Here is a 5,433-nt window from a genome sequence, read left to right as displayed (position 1 = left end):
ATAGTTTATTCATTTTTAGAGAGAGAAGGAAGAGGGAGAGAAACATTGATGGAAGAGTGCCATATCGGCGAGCCGCCTCCTACACACCCACTTCTGTGGATCTAGCCCACAACACAGGCACATGTCTCCACTGGCAATCAAATCCACAACCCTGTGCTGCATGAGATTATGGCCAAGCACTGAGGCAGACTGGTTCTGGTGGTATATTCCACTGCGATCACAATTTGCTATGATTCAATCTCAGTAAATTTAAACACTCACCTACTCAAAAACGCAGACTATGCACTGAATTTTTCAGAAAGGTAAGTAACACTTATATACATACAAGGAATTATACAGAAATGTTTGTACCAGCTTTGTTAGAAATAACCAAATATTTATTAAAACGGACAAACTAATGGAGATATATCAATGATAAGAATATCTATCAGAGCCATAACTGGTTTGGCTCAGTGTATACAGTGGTGGCCTGTGGACGGAAGGGTCCCAGTTCAATTCCGGTCACGGGCATGTACCTTGGTTGCGGGCACATCCCCAGTAAGGGGGGTGCAGGAAACAGCTGATGGATTGAGCGATGTTTCTAACTCTCTACACATTTCCCTTCCTCTCTGTAAAATCAATAAAATATATATATTTTTTTCAGAGCTGTTATATTTGAGTTTCTTCGTCATTTAAATTTTAAAACACTACTATCCTTGAATATTAAAACAAAAATAGCAAGTAATGAGCATAGTAAGGTTACAGTCCTTCACTCATTCACTACTGTATATAAAATGCCGGCATTGAGTGTTATTCAATGGCCCCATTAAGAGGTCTGACACTGAACACCACTCCTAGGATAATGTTCATCATCCTCATATGCTTCTCCATTGTAATGGCGCCATCTTTCTCGATTTGGATAAAAGTCCACACGTTCTACCTGGTCCATTTCATCAGTCTCTTCTAATTCCTTCCTTTCAGGTAGGAGTTTTTCCAGCAAAGAGAGTTTATCAGGAGAGAGAAAGCCATTGTTAGGAAAGTTTACCTTAAATTCGATTAGGTAACCCTTTTCATATGGTCTAGGATAAATTGGCATGCCTTCATTTAGTACACACTTGATATCTCCATGCTTGACAATCTGACCTGGATGAGAGGTGGACTATGGTTCAGTTGTCAAGAGTAGCTATTGGCTTTTGGAAGCCACACAATGCTTCATCCAGCTGTATGTCCATACACATGAAACGGTCTTCTTCTGGTCGAGTGAAAACAGCATGGTCCTTCTGATCTATAACAATGATAATATCTCCTGGCTCCAGTCCTGGTTCCTGGTCTCCTTCACCATGGAATGTTATCTTTTGGCCATCTTTCATGCCTTTATCAATATGAACTTCTAGAATCTTCTTCTCTCGAACTATCTTCCTTCCATTGCAGCTTTTGCCTCTTTCTTTAGAACTGATCCTTTCCCCATGGCCCTGGCACTCCATGCACACAGACTGAATTTGCTGAACCGTTCCAGGGCTGATCTGATGAATGCTTATTTGCATTCCAGTACCTTGGCAATTGGGACAGCACTCTACTGCTCCTTTATTAACACCTCAGCCTTCGTATTTGTAACAAATCACATTTTTTGGAGAGCTTGCTTTCTCGTTGCACCATTATGTAAGCCTTCTAAGGTTACAGAGAGCTGATGCACAACGTTTTTACCTCTCCTTTCTCTCTGCATCCTTCCTCCTCCAAGAAAAAACATATCAAAGATGTCCATGGGGGAACCAAAACCACCTGTTCCACCTTCCATAAGTGCTTGATCTCTTCCTTTATCACTATGTATCCCTTTTCTTTGCATCAGAGAGCACTTTGTAAGCTTGACAAATCTGTTTAAACTTCTCTTCTTCATCTGGATTCTTACCAAGGTAGAACTTCAAGGCCAGCTTCCGATAAACCTTTTTCACTTCTTCCTGGGTGGCATTGGATTTGACCCCAAAAACATCATAGTAAGTGGTTGGTTTCATCATATTTATTTTTTTAAATATATTTTATTGATTTTTTTACAGAGAGGAAGGGAGAGGATAGAGAATTAGAAACATCAATGAGAGAGAAACATCCATGCCCTTGACCGGAATCGAACCTGGAAACCTTCAGTCCGCAGGCCAATGCTCTATCCAGTGAGCCAAACCAGCCAGGGCAACTTTCATCATATTTAAAAGCCGGTGAGCAGGCTGAGGCAGGTGTGGAGGAGCTGGAAAGAGCGCAATGCAGTCCCCGCTCCTCCAGGCGTTTTGGAAAGTTTACTCAATAAAATATATTATTTTTTAAAAGAATATCTATCAGAAAAAGTTAACTACTAATACAAGTTGAATAAATCTCCAAGAATTTATGAAAAATAATTTAAAGCAAAAAAATACTTAAAAAAATAAAGTTCTCTATGAAAATAGAATGTAAATCCATGGAAACGAGGAAAGCTGTGAAGAACAGGGGCAGGTTAAAATAGGTCATGAAGCAATTACACAGTGAAATATATGGTCAGCATTATGAGTATAATGATGGTTTCAGTTTCATGCACATGTCAAGATTTATGAAACACTATACTGAACACATGAAACTTACTCATTTTAGGTGTTTAAAATAGTTCAAGATAAAATAAAAGTATGTTGACCTATTTTGGAAGAACAGGTTTCAAAACTCCATATTCATCCCTTTGGGTGAGTCTCATGTCAGTGACAGAAAATGTAACAATGAAGAACTTTCACCCAAACCCACAAAAGCCACATCCTTGGACTAAAGACAGGCTTTGTCTTCATTTCTGCTTTGCTGCCTGAGCACTAATGGCTCTGATGGGAACATCTGGGAAGCTACAAGAACCACAAAACATCTTGTTTATAATCAATGACAATGACTGCTCCACAGAAAATAAACATGCCTGGGGTCCCTCAGATCTGTATACACAGAACTCCTGTAGTCTTTTCCCCAAAATGATTCCTAGATGCACAGTTAGGTGAGGACCCTTCCATCTAATGGGCTGCAGTCTCGTCCAACAATAATTAGGTCAGTGTTCCTGCAGTAAAAGGGTTTCCCCCTCACTGCTATGGTCCTCAAACCAGTGACCATCACTCGTGAAATTGTAGGCATTAGGGCACATGGCCCTCTGCAACACCTGGGCAAGAGATTCCCTTCACATGTATTGGCATCCCTTGCAAACAAGAAAAAAATTCATGCTCCCAGACATACTTGAGGTTGTCACAGCTACCCCTCTTTGGAGTGATTGCTATGTCTCCAAGAATCCAGACATCACATGAGGATTAGAGAGTTCAGAGTATTTCCTAGAAAAATATGGGCAGCAGTGTAAATTTGCCAAAAACTGCTGAGCTAATTCTGCACCATACTGTTCCACCAAGGGCAAAAATGTTTCAGACCCCATAAAAGTTGTTCACCTCATTGTGCTTGGAGAGCCCAGATCTCCTTAAAGCTAACCCACACAGTAAATAGAACACCCAAGATTAAAGAAGTATTATGAAAAAGCCTTCATTATTGTACAAACCAAAGAGACATGAGACTGGCAGTTCTTCCACTGATGACTCAGGCACTCAATAAATTCATCACTGGCATTCAGGGAAAGCATTCCCTCTGCAACATTATGTTTACTGAGGCCAACAATAATGAGTTCTATGTGGCAAACCATGACAGGGAAACAAGAAAGAACTATGGGCTCAGGTATTCCTCATTTTCTTCAACAATAAAGACAACAGAGTTAGCTTCCCTGGGCACATGACGATGGTGACTGATGCCATTTGTAGGGACCTTATAGGTGGTTCAGGTGAAATACCTTCTACAACAGAAATATGCAGTGTCATTGATCTGGCAGGAAATCTCTGTATGTTAGAACATGCAATATAATTACATAGTGTTCCAACATAAAAACAAACACAACAACAAGAACACTTATGGGAACTTTACCTAATGTAGGTGATTAAATGTATGGGATACAATTCAGAAAAATGAGGATACACACATTTTCTTTTCTTTTTCTTTTTTTTAAATATATTTTATTGATTTTTTACAGAGAGGAAGGGAGAGAGATAGAGAGTTAGAAACATCGATGAGAGAGAAACATCGACCAGCTGCCTCCTGCACATCTCCTACTGGGGATGTGCCCGCAACCCAGGTACATGCCCTTGACCGGAATCGAACCTGGGACCTTTCAGTCCGCAGGCCGACGCTCTATCCACTGAGCCAAACCGGTTTCGGCTACACACATTTTCTTGTACTAATGTTAAATCCTAAGTAAGAAACTACATTTCCTACACATCTAAGAAATTTCTCACATTTGGACTCATATTTGCAGAGTGAATTTAGAAATTTGGCTGAGAGATACCTCACATTAATGGCACTGAAATGGCCTTTCTCCAGTGTGAAGTTTCTTATGATATTGGAAACCATGCGACTTGTAAAAGATTTTCCACATACACTGCATTTATAAGGCTTTTCTCCTGTATGAACTCTCTGATGGAAACATAGGTCAGTGCTACTGGTAAATGATTTTCCACATTCACTACACTGATAAGGCTTTTCTCCTGTATGCACTCTCTTATGTAAACGAAGGTAAGTGCTCCGGTTAAATGATTTCCCACATTCACTGCATTTATAAGGTTTTTCTCCCGTATGAACTCTCTGATGACGATGAAGGGCGGTTTTAGCGGTAAAAGATTTTTGACATTCACTGCATTGATAAGGCTTTTCTCCAGTGTGAACTCTCTGATGATATTGGAGACCTTTTCTACCCAACCCGAAAAGCAAAATGAAAAAAGAATTCGAAAATACGAAGATAGTGTAAGGAGACTCTGGGACAGCTTCAAGCATACCAACATTGGAATTATAGGGGTGCCAGAAGAAGAAAGAGAGCAAGATATTGAAAACCTATTTGAAGAAATAATGATAGAAAACTTCTCCTACCTGGTGAAAGAAATAGACTTACAAGTCCAGTAAGCACAGAGAACCCCAAACAAAAGGAATCCAAAGAGGACCACACCAAGACACATCATAATTAAAATGCCAAGATCAAAAGACAAAGGGAGAATCTTAACAGCAGCAAGAGAAAGACAGTCAGTTACCTACAAGGGAGTACCCAAACAACTGTCAGCTGATTTCTCTACAGAAACTTTGCAGGCCAGAAGGAAGTGGCAAGAAATATACAAAGTGATGAATACCAAGAACCTACAACCAAAATTACTTTATCCAGGAAAGCTATCATTCAGAATTGAAGGTCAGATAAAGAGCTTCACAGATAAGAAAAAGCTAAAGGAGTTCACCACCACTAAACCAGTATTATATGAAACTACAGGCCCGGTGCACAAAAATTTGTGCACTGGGGGGGAGAGGGGGGTCCCTCAGCCCGGCCTGTGCCCTTTGCAGTCTGGGACCCCTCGGGAGATAACGACCTGCTGGCTTCGGCCTGCTCCC

General features: G+C 40.5%; 1 pseudogene; it reads right to left on the bottom strand.

Annotated features, from left to right (window-relative positions):
- Nucleotides 1–638: 638 nt before the first annotated feature.
- Nucleotides 639–1,991, bottom strand: LOC102440591 (annotated as a pseudogene).
- Between the last annotated feature and the right edge of the window lie 3,442 nt (nucleotides 1,992–5,433).

This window comes from Myotis lucifugus, unplaced genomic scaffold, assembly GCF_000147115.1.
Source record: "Myotis lucifugus unplaced genomic scaffold, Myoluc2.0 scaffold_1391, whole genome shotgun sequence".
NCBI lineage: Eukaryota > Metazoa > Chordata > Mammalia > Chiroptera > Vespertilionidae > Myotis > Myotis lucifugus.
Note: the sequence above shows the minus strand (reverse complement) of the source record. Positions and strands in the feature narration are given on the sequence as shown.